The sequence below is a fragment of the Epinephelus lanceolatus genome, chromosome 22, assembly GCF_041903045.1.
Source record: "Epinephelus lanceolatus isolate andai-2023 chromosome 22, ASM4190304v1, whole genome shotgun sequence".
NCBI lineage: Eukaryota > Metazoa > Chordata > Actinopteri > Perciformes > Serranidae > Epinephelus > Epinephelus lanceolatus.
In genome coordinates, this window is record NC_135755.1 from 9,923,282 (window position 1) to 9,938,222 (window position 14,941).

General features: G+C 40.2%; 1 long non-coding RNA gene across 1 annotated transcript; it reads right to left on the bottom strand.

Annotated features, from left to right (window-relative positions):
* Window positions 1-203: 203 nt before the first annotated feature.
* LOC144459840 (uncharacterized) lies at window positions 204-3,634 on the bottom strand. Its single transcript, XR_013488630.1, has 3 exons — window positions 2,275-3,634; window positions 784-894; window positions 204-429 (listed from the first exon to the last, which is right to left on the bottom strand). It is a non-coding gene; the product is annotated as an uncharacterized LOC144459840 (long non-coding RNA).
* Between the last annotated feature and the right edge of the window lie 11,307 nt (window positions 3,635-14,941).

A 14,941-nucleotide genomic window follows, 5' to 3' on the forward strand; every position in this document is an offset into this window, starting at 1 on the left:
GTGGAGGGAGCTGCCAGGTTTGGTGGTGAACATCCACTCCAGTGTGATGTTGTGGTTCTCCTCTGCCTGATAGGAGGTCTGTGTCACATTGACTACAAATGTTCCTGTTGAGGAGACAGAGAGGGAAAGTGAGGAGCAGACAAAGTGACAACTTTAACATGTGAGCCTTTAAACTCCATCTATAGATGTTTGTGTGGAGAGTTTGACTGATTCACTGAATAACAGTGTGCTCTTATTTAGAACAGAGCTGGAAGGCTGCAAAACTAAAGAGCTGAAAGATACCACAGGTAATACATGATAGCAAAAATCAACAGTCTGAGAGTGTGTTTAGTCTTTAGTGTTTGTGGATAATAAAGTGAAGGTGTAAACTAACCACAGACACAGGAGGTCAGGTTGATGAGCAGCAGGATGATGCACATCATCTTCTCCCTGTGAGAGGAGACAGAGGTGAAGAGTCACAAACACATGAGATCAAAGTTCACTTATTACAGGTGACACAGAGACAATCTACAGTCTGTCTGTAGTCAGTCATCACAACACTGGACTGTTTCTGGTCACATGTGAAACATTAACATATACCTTTATGTCAATATGATTTTAGCATTTTCTTTTTAATAAATGTGCAATGCATTTACATTATGGGGTGCTGAGTGGAGATTAATGAGGGGAAATAAATACATTTAAGTGATTTTAGCACAAGGCTGCAACCAAACAACATGGGAAAAAGGTGAAGTCTAAATACTTTCTGAATAAACTGTGAGTTACTCAGTAACAACATCCTACCTGTTCCTGTGTCAGGTGTCTGTTTGCTGTTGTCAGGAACCATGTACTCATCCTCAGTCTATGAGAATACTGGAAAACTTTCCAGCTGCATCTCATCAGTCAGACACTGAGCTGGAAATGAAACACAGTTGTTTACATATTTTCTTACTTATTTTTCTAAAGATGCTTCAGTCAACTTTCCATAAATACCAAAGACACCACATATATTTCACTGGTTTGCATCATCAGTACAGTGTTGATGTTGATGGTATTCAGAGGCCTGTACTATGAAGCAGGATTTGAAGTGAGCAAGGTAACTTCAGTATGGGGTGCCGTCTGTAAAGTGGCTCACATTTAGCTTCAAACAACGTTTAAAAAAGTGGTGTGAATGTGTTAAAGTCACTTTTTACCACATTTACAGCAATATTTGAAACATGTTAAATATGTTGTCATAGTTACATCTAAATATTAAATGTTAAATCTAAATGTTAAATCTAAACTAGTCCATACCCATTGAGTGCACAGTTGCCCACGTACAGTTTCACATGGTGTGTGTTTGGGATACAGGTCATAGGAAATTGCAGATTAAATAGTCAACTGAACCCATTAAGAAGAGCAATGTATTCAGACAGAGGTTTTGTGAATTTGATGGTACGACTGCTTTATTGAAAGTACAGTAGTACCATTGCCAATAGTGGGATAGGTAGTGGGCTAAAACTGTACATTAGTAGTTGAGGTAGCACATTGAAAAGCAGATAGTTAAAGTCATTGCCTTATAGAAGCTCAGTTTTAGTAAGTTTTCCAACTTTTGCCAAGAGGGAACTTTAGATATTGGTCCCTAGATTATGTTCACCCAGTTTCATGCAGATTGCTCAAACTTCCTAGGAAGAGATCGATTTGAAGTGTTTTTCAGAAAATTCAAAATGGCGGAAATCTATATAAGCGGAAGTTATGGGTTCTTGAGGCAAATGTGTTCCTCATGAGGAGAGGCATCTCTGTGCAAAGTTTCACGTCTCTGCGACATACGGGGCATGAGATACGCACATTCAAAGTTTGTAATTTCAATCGGTTGCTATAGCGCCCCCCTTTGGCCAATTGATGTAATATTGCTTCATTCACATCCTCCCATGACCCTCTACCACTGTGCCAAATTTCACATGGATTGACCAAGTCAGTGAGGAGAAAAACGTGGAACAAACACAAACACACACACACACACACACACACACACCTTGCTTGGCAACATGCCAACATGTGCAGCGACTTAGCTAGAAACATTGGAAGGGCCGTTTTGGCCGCAATTCAGAATTTCAGCAGTGCATCGTTGGCGTCTTCAGTGAATCACATGTCTGTTAAATTGTTGTTGTTGAATTGTCTCTTTACTGAGAGAAGCCAGCACATTATTATCTGTTAACATCTTGTCTAATCCAGGCACTGATCTCAGTCCCCAAATACAACATCTTTACATCTGGATTCATTTAATATCAACTGAAATACAGAGACATATATTACCTTGTCTTCAGGCACATACGGACCAAAGCGTTAGATGAGTGGACTCCATCAGTCAGGTAAAATGTGTCTGTGTGACTGTGGTTTATAGTTCACCTCAGTGGTCCTGCAGACACAAAGACCTGATACGCCCTCTGCTTATTCAAATAAGAGCCATCTGACAGTAGGCGTGGTTTCCCAGTAACCGTTAACAGAAACGGGGTGGGGGGGGGTGATTCAGCATTTTTGGGCTTGTGGAATGTAGAACACATCCAACAGCAACAGTCCACAGCACAGAAACACTAATGTTCACCTCAAGTTTTAAGTCTGAAAGCAAGGCGCTTCATAACCTCACTGCAGTGCCACATTAGAATAACAACAAAACTATGTCAGTATATATTATATGTGGTGTGAACAGAAAGAGGACTGACACCTCTTTCAAATGAACTGACAATGTGAACACAAACAGAACTTAGTCCCTTTTCTGTTGGTCCACTTTTTGGTGAAGAGGAAGAAGATGACAAAGAAGATGAAGATGAAGAGTTATTGATGTTATTAATAATAAGGTCAAAATCAAAACAGCAGAGGTCAAGATTCCCTTTCTTTTCTCTCTAATGTGGGTAAAACTCTGGCATTTCCAGATCCTACGTTTCCCATAATGCATCTTTTATTGGTCCCCATCCATCCACCAGATGCCCTCAGTCTTTCCCACCAGTCCCCTGTCTCTTCCTCACCTGCTCACCTGTCCCCAGTGTCCCTAATCAGCCCCTTTCCCACAGCCAGTTGTCAGTGTTGTGCCTTTGCTCTTTGACCTGTTGCCTGTTCCTGACCTGCTCAGCCGTCGTGCCTCCTCTTGGATTTGCTTCTTCCTGACCATTACCTAGATAACTTCTCCTTCATCCCACCTTCTTGCCTATTACTGTCTGCATTAGAGTCCACCTCTGGGCTGTGACAGGTGGGGCTGGAGGAACCATGTGGAGTTGTATGAAGCTAACGTGACTTGATGGCTGAGGTGAGCACGCACAGCTTATTTCACCTTTTTATTCTATGAAACTTGTTGTGCTGCTTTTCTCTGAAAGAGGCTGGACACTGGTGCATGTCGTCATGTCAAAGGTCAAAGTTCAGTCAGTGTGTAGGAGGTAAGGGAGGAAGTGCCTCCATTGAAATGACCACACTTGGGTGTTGATGTGGCATTAAGGCCTGCTCACACCAGTGATGTAACAAACTCAATGCCAAACACTTTGTTCTGCTCTTGTTTCATGAATGAGACCCATTGTGTTTATAGGGCTTGATATACCTGAAATCAGCACAATGATGTCAGATCTTTGTTTCAGAATTTTATCACCAACACTTTAACTGTTATTGATATCTGATTGCTTTTTGAAGAGACTGACCAATGAACTTTAAAGGGGGCGTGGCTCAGCACTACTCCACAACCCTTGGGCCAATCATCACAATATTTGCAAGCAATGTTCTCAGAGGTACCAGGATCATATCCTGAAAGTTTCACTTAAATTGACTACTAGGGGGCACCACAAATGCAAAAATGTGCATGGGACGATAGAAATAAAACTAGAAATCAGAAGCTGATTGTCCAATCATCACAGAACTTGCAGGGTATGTTGAATAACAATGATGAACCATGTGTAGTAAATTATTTTGACATCAGTCGATAGAGGGCGCCACAAGGTCCAAACAAGTGCAATGGCCTTTTGCAAGATTCCAAAGAACAGCGAGGCCCTGTAGAGATTTGGACATTAATGAATGAGCATCTGTCTGTATTTCCACTTTATAATGTGAGATAATTTGTCTGACTTGATGGTGAAAGAATAAACTCTTTGGTCATTATTGTAGAGGAACAGCCTCTCTGGACTTCCCTTGAACCAGTATTATCAATGAACAAGACCCGCGAGACCACCCGGGGTCAAATGTTTAGGACTCCACCCCTGTATTTCCCCAGACTGGATGAACACTTCTTTCAGCCATCCTTAAGCCAAAAGGAGGTAAAAAGTCACTTGGGATCCCTCAAGTTTCAGATGCCATCATAAAGTATCCAGCCTTGGGGCAAAACGCGGTGATGAACGACCCACTAGTTGTCGTGAGACAATGCTTCTTTCTCAACCACATCCTGTCTATTCGCATCGCCCCGGGGAAATCAGGCCCTCCCCTCTCTTACCAAATGTTCCTGTGTGACAAACTTGAAATGTCTGTTGAAAGTGAAATTACACATTTTATCCATGTTATATATTTGGAGTTAAAATATAGTTGGGTTTATTAATCAACTTGTTTTCATGAATATGTGCTTCCTCATTTTGTTTTTCATTATATGTTGCAACTATAGGTTAGTCTACAGTGTGTGTGTATTTGAAGCAGTTTAGGCTATACATGTACTTTGCTGATACACGTGGTATAACAATAGTATTCATTTTAATTGGATGTTAAGAACCAATTTTGACCATAATGGGAAGAGTATGTGTCTATCGCGCGTAACATGTTAAAGTATATGATCTCATATAATAGAAGCATTAAGTTTCCTTCAAAATAAAGTAATAAGCCTATTTTACAACTAAGAAGACCGCCTTAGCAAACCTGCCCCCCTTTGGCCGGATAAAAACATGTGAGCTCTGATGCGCTCTCTCTCTTATATTCTTGCTCTCTCTTTTCCTTTTTTGATTCTTCTCTTCTTGTTTCTTCTTCTCTTCCTTTTTGTGTCTTCTTTTTCGTATCTTAGCCTCTCTTGTATTTACGTTTTAGTTACGCTTTTATACTCTCACATCAAAGTTATTTTAAACTTTTAAGGTTTGCTTATCCAGTTTTCTTTTATCTCCAGTGTTTTCAACATTTTTATGCGCGTTAATAATAACTTTGATAACAATATCAAACGACCAACGATATTGTTTTCACTATTATTATCATCGAGTAATTATAACAAAGCAGACAAGTGCCCTTTTCGACCTGCCTCTTCACCCAAAGATTCATCAAACCCAGCGGCTGCCAGCCACTTGCCACAGTGGTTCTTGTGCCAAACCCAAAGGCTTTTTGCAGCATAAGGAAACCAACGTTGGGGGCACCCACTGGACGTCACAGGCTCAACAGCTCCCCCCACCACAGTGCGCCAGCTGGTTTCATTCTGCTGGAAAGTCTGGGAGTTGCAAAGTGACAGTCTGGGGCCCCAGGAGAAACTTCTGCATGATTGGCTGCTAAGAAAGGAGGCAACGAACTCCCCTCACAGGTGACCCACTGGGCAGTGGTAAGAGCTGATGTCGAATAGGAGATTTAATTATCTTCATCATAATTTAGGATTCATTTGATAAATATTTTGTGCATCCCTGCATTCCCAATTTATCTATAGTCACATACTCTCTCACTATCGCCAAATTAGATAACTCACACGAGTGTTACTTCTTGTTTAATCCATTTATTCATACTGTTAATTTTGTGTTATTTCATATTATCCTCTTTCATTTATTTAGTTGTTACCCATTTAGCTTAAATACATTTGCATTTATGGCCAAGTCGTTGTCTGTGGATATTTCTTTTGAGCAGGAATTAAGACCACTGTATGGAGATTTCATAACGCAGATACTGAGATTGATTCATTATTGATAAGCGTGCTGACGAATTAATCATTGGTTTAATTTGATTAGTCGCTTCCCTCATTAGGAGGGTGGTGCCCCAACCTTTATTACGAGTGCAAACATTCTCAAAAAGGTATTTCCCCTACATTATGATGACACATTTTTAATCCCCAGTCATGGACTATACAGACCATTATTTAAACACTGATTAACAGTTAAATGTATCAGGCCCATAAATAACATTTTATTCTGATAAATGTTTATGAGTCTTCCTTCATAAAGGCTTTCCACCAGAAGTGATGTTTAACATTTCGCTTTACACCGTGTTTACCTTCCCATCACACCTGGATGCTTCTTTACTTTCACTTTCACCAGTAACAAACCTGCGGTGGCTCAATACACCATCTAGTGACCTGTTCAGGTATTACACCAACACAGGAACAAGTAAAGTACAATGACAGTGCATTAGATTCCTATTTAAGACATAGTAGAATAAGAAATGTATATTTAACTCATTATTTTAGACATGACCTGAACCATAGCCTCACTTTCTGTATATTAATGTCTGTTTTTTTAACCCTTTACATTTACATATATTACATTCAAGGTAAACAAAAATCATGTGTATTTTAACAACTGAAACGCTGTGTGAATAAAAACAATATTACTGTGCAGCTGATTACACGTGCTTCATTTTAAATAGTACAGTAACTGCAACATGTCACCTGAGGAGAAATACCAGTCTCACTAATAAAACTGCAGTGTTTTGAGTTGTTGAGTTAGGGACAGGGCTGTTGCTGGACATTCAGCGACTGCAGATGCATAGTGGTTTTTTCATCAGTAGATAGTAAAACGGACTATGACAGCACAGAGAGTGATGCAGACAGTCAGTAGAGCTGCTGCTAGCGGTTCCAGTCCACTATAGAGGCCGATCCCTCCCCCACTCTCTGTTGGTCTCTGAGGTTTGGGCTCATCAGCAGCTGCTGACAGAAAATAAGATCAGCAGACTGACAGGGATCCTAATCTGCATCACAGGTCACATATTAAAGATGTGAGGTTTTACTTCAAAGTCAGAAAAAGGTCTCTTAAAAGTACTTTAATGTTTCTGTAGAGTAACTGAATTAAATATTCAAACTAGAGCTAAAACATGAATAATCTTGATCTTTAATTTTCAAGTTCAAACAGAAAAACAGTCTCTGGTTCCAGTATTAATCAACTTACCAGTGACAGTGAGCCGACATGTAGCAGTGCTGCTGCCATAACGTGTGAACACTTCACACATGTACAGTCCTGAGTCATCAGTCCTGAGTCTGGACACATGAAGTCTGAGTCGTCCCTCTCTGAGGACGTCTTTGTCACACTGGACTCGTCCTGTAAACTGTTCATCCTGAGACTCTGGGACCTCAACACCTTCATGTAGATGAAACAGGACTGATGGTCTGAGATGAGTTAACAGTTGACAGTAGATATAAAGGGAGTGGAGGGAGCTGCCAGGTTTGGTGGTGAACATCCACTCCAGTGTGATGTTGTGGTTCTCCTCTGCCTGATAGGAGGTCTGTGTCACATTGACTACAAATGTTCCTGTTGAGGAGACAGAGAGGGAAAGTGAGGAGCAGACAAAGTGACAACTTTAACATGTGAGCCTTTAAACTCCATCTATAGATGTTTGTGTGGAGAGTTTGACTGATTGACTGAATAACAGTGTGCTCTTATTTAGAACAGAGCTGGGTGAGTGGACAGTGCTAAAGATACTACAATATAAAAAGGTAATGTGTGATAACAGTAATAAACAGCCTGAAAGTGTGGATGATAAAGTGAAGGTGTAAACTAACCACAGACACAGGAGGTCAGGTTGATGAGCAGCAGGATGACGCACATCATCTTCTCCCTGTGAGAGGAGACAGAGGTGAAGAGTCACAAACAAACACCAAAAACATGTTAAAGTCAGGACTGACTCCTTATTATCAGGAGTTTCTCTTTACTCAACCAGTTAGGAGCTACTTTAAGCTTTAGGATGGATGTTGTGTGAATACGAGCCAGGAGTGCAGAAAATCCTAAAGTGTGAACCTGCAGCTCAGATAAACATGTTACATGAGTCAATGTGCCTGCATATAAAGGAAAGACAAAACCCTGTCAACTGAGTTACACTGAGTTCAAATAGAGTGTAGGGCTCCTTATAATGATACACAACAGAAACTATTAAAGCTAAAGCTTTTTCTGTGGATCAGGTTTTAGGATGATCTGTCTTCAATCAATCACATGTCTGTTAAAGTGTTGTTGTTGAATTGTGTCTTTACTGAGAGAAGCCAGCACATTATTATCTGTTAACATCTTGTCTAATCCAGGCACTGATCTCAGTCCCCAAATACAACATCTTTACATCTGGATTCATTTAATATCAACTGAAATACAGAGACATATATTACCTTGTCTTCAGGCACATACGGACCAAAGCGTTAGATGAGTGGATCCATCAGTCAGGTAAAATGTGTCTGTGTGTCTGTGGTTTGGAGTTCACCTCAGTTCCTGCTGTAGCCTGCCTTTACCACAAAATCATGAACTGAGGACAGGTGCAGCTTTCAGAAGCAGCTCACTGTATCTCCCCCAACCACAGTGCATGATGGGAAACTCTCTGCTCTCCTCTAATCTAATGAAGTTTAATACAAACTTTTCTTTATGTTGAACTGTAAAGATGATTCTTCAGTATGCATTACCTTATGATCTATAAGGAATCATGTGGAGGTGGATCAGTGACGTGTAATTTAAAAGCAAAACAGAGTAATGGCTGTTACGTGTAAAATAATAAACACTCTGGATGTCTGTCAGAGAGATCTTATTGCTGCTGATGACATATGTCTGTATATCAGCCACTTGACTTGTTTTAACTTCCAGCTTATTACTCTCATCTCAGATAAGTTCTATATTACCTTTTGTTTGTATATTTATGTATTTTATCTTTTGAAAATTATTATTAGTGAATCTTATCTGTCTTTATTTAGACATCCTGTGAAGCACCAGTGTTGGTGGTGATGATGATGATGATGATGATGATGATGATGGTGGTGATGAACTGTTTTAGTTCTTGTCAAAGACATGTCTCCACGTCTAACAAAACATTTCATTTTAGAAATGAGAGATAAAATGTGGGCTGTAAGTATTTCCTGTGCATGTGTGTATATTATTTGAGACAACAACATAAGAGAGACATTATTATCAGAAAACCAACAGTATGATCTTAAACCTGTTAATAACTGTTAGGTGACTTCATCCTTTTGGTTTAAAAAAAAAAAACACTATAGGTGTGCGTTAAGCAGCATATAAAGAACACACAATGCATTTGGTCTTTGCAAAATGAAATTATTCACGTTTATTTGCCTGTAGAGTGAGATCCTATCACAGGTGGTCAGCCTCATGTGAAGCCACATTTACATATCAGGTCTGAATACACAGACATAGAACTGTCCACTGGTGATTGGATCACCCAGGACTGGTAACACCAATGTAAGTGTTAGGTCAAGAATAGATTATGTGTGTGTGGTATCTGGATCAGCAGCCAAGTCTGTGCTGGGGAAACTGGATGTTTTGCATGCTCGAGCTCTGAGGATTTGTTTAGGGACAGTCAAAACAGCACCTCACTCCAGGCACAACAGCACAGAAACACTAATGTTCATCTTAAATATTAAGTTCATTTGAAAGCAAGGCGCTTCATAACCTCACTGCAGTGCCCTGTCAGAGTCGAAAAAGAAGAAGAGGAAGAAGAAGAAGAAGAAGAAGCAGAAGTAGTAGTTCAGGGAACTTCCAGGAGACAGATGTAAAACAGAAAGGTCAAAATCAAAACAGCAGAAGTCGAGATTCCCTTTGTTTTCTCTCTAATGTGGGTAAAACTCTGGTATTTCCAGATCCTGCATTTCCCATAATGCAACCGATAGCATCTTTTTATTAGTCCCCATCCATCCACCAGATGTCCTCAGTCTTTCCCACCAGTCCCCTGTCTCTTCCTCACCTGCTCACCTGTCCCCAGTGTCCCTAATCAGCCCCTTTCCCACAGCCAGTTGTCAGTGTTGTGCCTTTGCTCTTTGACCTGTTGCCTGTTCCTGACCTGCTCAGCCGTCGTGCCTTCTCTTGGATTTGCTTCTTCCTGACCATTACCTAGATAACTTTTCCTTCATCCCACCTTCTTGCCTATTACTGTCTGCATTAGAGTCCACCTCTGGGCTGTGACAGGTGGGGCTGGAGGAACCATGTGGAGTTGTATGAAGCTAACGTGACTTGATGGCTGAGGTGAGCACGCACAGGTTATTTCACCTTTTTATTCTATGAAACTTGTTGTGCTGCTTTTCTCTGAAAGAGGCTGGACACTGGTGCATGTCGTCATGTCAAAGGTCAAAGTTCAGTCAGTGTGTAGGAGGTGAGGGAGGAAATGCCTCCATTGAAATGACCAACCTTGGGTGTGACTGTGGCATTAAGGCCTGCTCACACCAGTGATGTAACAAACTCAATGCCAAACACTTTGTTCTGCTCTTGTTTCATGAATGAGACCCATTGTGTTTATAGGGCTTGATATACCTGAAATCAGCACAATGATGTCAGATCTTTGTTTCAGAATTTTATCACCAACACTTTAACTGTTATTGATATCTGATTGCTTTTGGAAGAGACTGACCAATGAACTTTAAAGGGGGCGTGGCTCAGCACTACTCCACAACCCTTGGGCCAATCATCACAATATTTGCAAGCAATGTCTTCAGAGGTACCAGGAACATATCCTGAAAGTTTCACTTAAATTGACCACTAGGGGGCACCACAAATGCAAAAATGTGCGTGGGATGATAGAAATAAGACTAGAAATCAGAAGCTGATTGTCCAATCATCACAGAACTTGCAGGGTATGTTGAATAACAATGATGAACCATGTGTAGTAAATTATTTTGACATCAGTCGATAGAGGGCGCCACAATGTCCAAACAAGTGCAATGGCCTTTTGCAAGATTCCAAAGAAGAGGGAGGCCCTGCAGAGATTTGGACATTAATGAATGAGCATCTGTCTGTATTCCTACTTTATAATGTGAGATAATTTGTCTAACTTGATGGTTAAAGAATGAACTCTTTGGTCATTATTGTAAAAAGGAACAGCCTCTCTGGACTTCCCTTGAACCAGTATTATCAATGAACAAGATCCGCGAGACCACCGGGGGTCAAATGTTTAGGACTCAACCCCTGTATTTCCCCAGACTGGACGAACACTTCTTTCAGCCATCCTTAAGCCAAAAGGAGGTAAAAAGTTGTGGGGCAAAACGCGGTGATGAACGACCCACTAGTTGTCATGAGACAATGCTTCTTTCTCAACCACTTCCTGTCTATTCGCATTGCCCCAGGGAAATCAGGCCCTCCCCTCTCTTACCAAATGTTCCTGTGTGACAAACTTGAAATGTCTGTTGAAAGTGAAATTACACATTTTATCCATGTTATATATTTGGAGTTAAAATATAGTTGGGTTTATTAATCAACTTGTTTTCATGAATATGTGCTTCCTCATTTTGTTTTTCATCAAATGTTGCAACTATAGGTTAGTCTACAGTGTGTGTGTATTTGAAGCAGTTTAGGCTATACATGTACTTTGCTGATACACGTGGTATAACAATAGTATTCATTTTAATTGGATGTTAAGAACCAATTTTGACCATAATGGGAAGAGTATGTGTCTATCGCGCGTAACATGTTAAAGTATATGATCTCATATAATAGAAGCATTAAGTTTCCTTCAAAATAAAGTAATAAGCCTATTTTACAACTAAGAAGACCGCCTTAGCAAACCTGCCCCCCTTTGGCCGGATAAAAACATGTGAGCTCTGATGCGCTCTCTCTCTTATATTCTTGCTCTCTCTTTTCCTTTTTTGATTCTTCTCTTCTTGTTTCTTCTTCTCTTCCTTTTTGTGTCTTCTTTTTCGTATCTTAGCCTCTCTTGTATTTACGTTTTAGTTACGCTTTTATACTCTCACATCAAAGTTATTTTAAACTTTTAAGGTTTGCTTATCCAGTTTTCTTTTATCTCCAGTGTTTTCAACATTTTTATGCGCGTTAATAATAACTTTGATAACAATATCAAACGACCAACGATATTGTTTTCACTATTATTATCAGCGAGTAATTATAACAAAGCAGACAAGTGCCCTTTTCGACCTGCCTCTTCACCCAAAGATTCATCAAACCCAGCGGCTGCCAGCCACTTGCCACAGTGGTTCTTGTGCCAAACCCAAAGGCTTTTTGCAGCATAAGGAAACCAACGTTGGGGGCACCCACTGGACGTCACAGGCTCAACAGCTCCCCCCACCACAGTGCGCCAGCTGGTTTCATTCTGCTGGAAAGTCTGGGAGTTGCAAAGTGACAGTCTGGGGCCCCAGGAGAAACGTCTGCATGATTGGCTGCTAAGAAAGGAGGCAACGAACTCCCCTCACAGGTGACCCACTGGGCAGTGGTAAGAGCTGATGTCGAATAGGAGATTTAATTATCTTCATCATAATTTAGGATTCATTTGATAAATATTTTGTGCATCCCTGCATTCCCAATTTATCTATAGTCACATACTCTCTCACTATCGCCAAATTAAATAACTCACACGAGTGTTACTTCTTGTTTAATCCATTTATTCATACTGTTAATTTTGTGTTATTTCATATTATCCTCTTTCATTTATTTAGTTGTTACCCATTTAGCTTAAATACATTTGCATTTATGGCCAAGTCGTTGTCTGTGGATATTTCTTTTGAGCAGGAATTAAGACCACTGTATGGAGATTTCATAACGCAGATACTGAGATTGATTCATTATTGATAAGCGTGCTGACGAATTAATCATTGGTTTAATTTGATTAGTCGCTTCCCTCATTAGGAGGGTGGTGCCCCAACTTTTATTACGAGTGCAAACATTCTCAAAAAGGTATTTCCCCTACATTATGATGACACATTTTTAATCCCCAGTCATGGACTATACAGACCATTATTTAAACACTGATTAACAGTTAAATGTATCAGGCCCAGAAATAACATTTTATTCTGATAAATGTTTATGAGTCTTCCTTCATAAAGGCTTTCCACCAGAAGTGATGTTTAACATTTCGCTTTACACCGTGTTTACCTTCCCATCACACCTGGATGCTTCTTTACTTTCACTTTCACCAGTAACAAACCTGCGGTGGCTCAATACACCATCTAGTGACCTGTTCAGGTATTACACCAACACAGGAACAAGTAAAGTACAATGACAGTGCATTAGATTCCTATTTAAGACATAGTAGAATAAGAAATGTATATTTAACTCATTATTTTAGACATGACCTAACCATAGCCTCACTTTCTGTATATTAATGTCTGTTTTTTTAACCCTTTACATTTACATATATTACATTCAAGGTAAACAAAAATCATGTGTATTTTAACAACTGAAACGCTGTGTGAATAAAAACAATATTACTGTGCAGCTGATTACACGTGCTTCATTTTAAATAGTACAGTAACTGCAACATGTCACCTGAGGAGAAATACCAGTCTCACTAATAAAACTGCAGTGTTTTGAGTTGTTGAGTTAGGGGCAGGGCTGTTGCTGGACATTCAGCGACTGCAGATGCATAGTGGTTTTTTCATCAGTAGATAGTAAAACGGACTATGACAGCACAGAGAGTGATGCAGACAGTCAGTAGAGCTGCTGCTAGCGGTTCCAGTCCACCATAGAGGCCGATCCCTCCCCCACTCTCTGTTGGTCTCTGAGGTTTGGGCTCATCAGCAGCTGCTGACAGAAAATAAGATCAGCAGACTGACAGGGAGAAAACCTGTTTTAAGTCAGTAGAAAGACTAAATCAAATCCTAATCTGCATCACAGGTCACATATTAAAGATGTGAGGTTTTACTTCAAAGTCAGAAAAAGGTCTCTTAAAAGTACTTTAATGTTTCTGTAGAGTAACTGAATTAAATATTCAAACTAGAGCTAAAACATGAATAATCTTGATCTTTAATTTTCAAGTTCAAACAGAAAAACAGTCTCTGGTTCCAGTATTAATCAACTTACCAGTGACAGTGAGCCGACATGTAGCAGTGCTGCTGCCATAACGTGTGAACACTTCACACATGTACAGTCCTGAGTCATTAGTCCTGAGTCTGGACACATGAAGTCTGAGTTGTCCCTCTCTGAGGACGTCTTTGTCATACTGGACTCGTCCTGTAAACTGTTCATCCTGAGACTCTGGGACCTCAACACCTTCATGTAGATGAAACAGGACTGAGGCTCTGAGATCAGTTAACAGTTCACAGTAGATATAAAGGGAGTGGAGGGAGCTGCCAGGTTTGGTGGTGAACATCCACTCCAGTGTGATGTTGTGGTTCTCCTCTGCCTGATAGGAGGTCTGTGTCACATTGACTACAAATGTTCCTGTTGAGGAGACAGAGAGGGAAAGTGAGGAGCAGACAAAGTGACAACTTTAACATGTGAGCCTTTAAACTCCATCTATAGATGTTTGTGTGGAGAGTTTGACTGATTCACTGAATAACAGTGTGCTCTTATTTAGAACAGAGCTGGGTGAGTGGACAGTGCTAAAGATACTACAATATAAAAAGGTAATGTGTGATAACAGTAATAAACAGCCTGAAAGTGTGGATAATAAAGTGAAGCTGTAAACTAACCACAGACACAGGAGGTCAGGTTGATGAGCAGCAGGATGATGCACATCATCTTCTCCCTGTGAGAGGAGACAGAGGTGAAGAGTCACAAACAAACACCAAAAACATGTTAAAGTCAGGACTGACTCCATATTATCAGGAGTTTGTCTGTACTCAACCAGTTAGGAGCTACTTTAAGCTTTAAGATGGATGTTGTGTGAATACGAGCCAGGAGTGCAGAAAATCCTAAAGTGTGAACCTGCAGCTCAGATAAACATGTTACATGAGTCAATGTGCCTGCATATAAAGGAAAGACAAAACCCTGTCAACTGAGTTACATTGAGTTCAAATAGAGTGTAGGGCTCCTTATAATGATACACAACAGAAACTATTAAAGCTAAAGCTTTTTCTGTGGATCAGCTTTTAGGATGATCTGTCTTCAATCAATCACATGTCTGTTAAAGT